We start from the raw sequence: 286 nt of genomic DNA, 5'->3' as shown, positions 1-286 counted from the left end.
CTCTGGCAAACATTGATAAGCAAATGGAGAGAGAGTCGACATGGACTGAATCCATGAGGCTTGAAATAACAAATGGTTCAACTGAAACACAAAAGAATAAAAGCTGCAACATGACAATTGCAGCAAAATACTATATTGGAGGGACAAAAGATGAAACTTGCCCGTCTTTAACAGCCACTGCAAGTTCTTTAAGTATTCAATTTCGTCTCTTTCACATGCACAATGCACAAAAAGCCTTTAAACATATGCTGCTTCGTACATGCACGGAAATGAAAATATTAGATAC

Source organism: Penaeus monodon, chromosome 27 (genome assembly GCF_015228065.2).
Source record: "Penaeus monodon isolate SGIC_2016 chromosome 27, NSTDA_Pmon_1, whole genome shotgun sequence".
NCBI classification, from domain to species: Eukaryota; Metazoa; Arthropoda; class Malacostraca; order Decapoda; family Penaeidae; genus Penaeus; species Penaeus monodon.
This window is presented reverse-complemented; position numbering follows the sequence as displayed.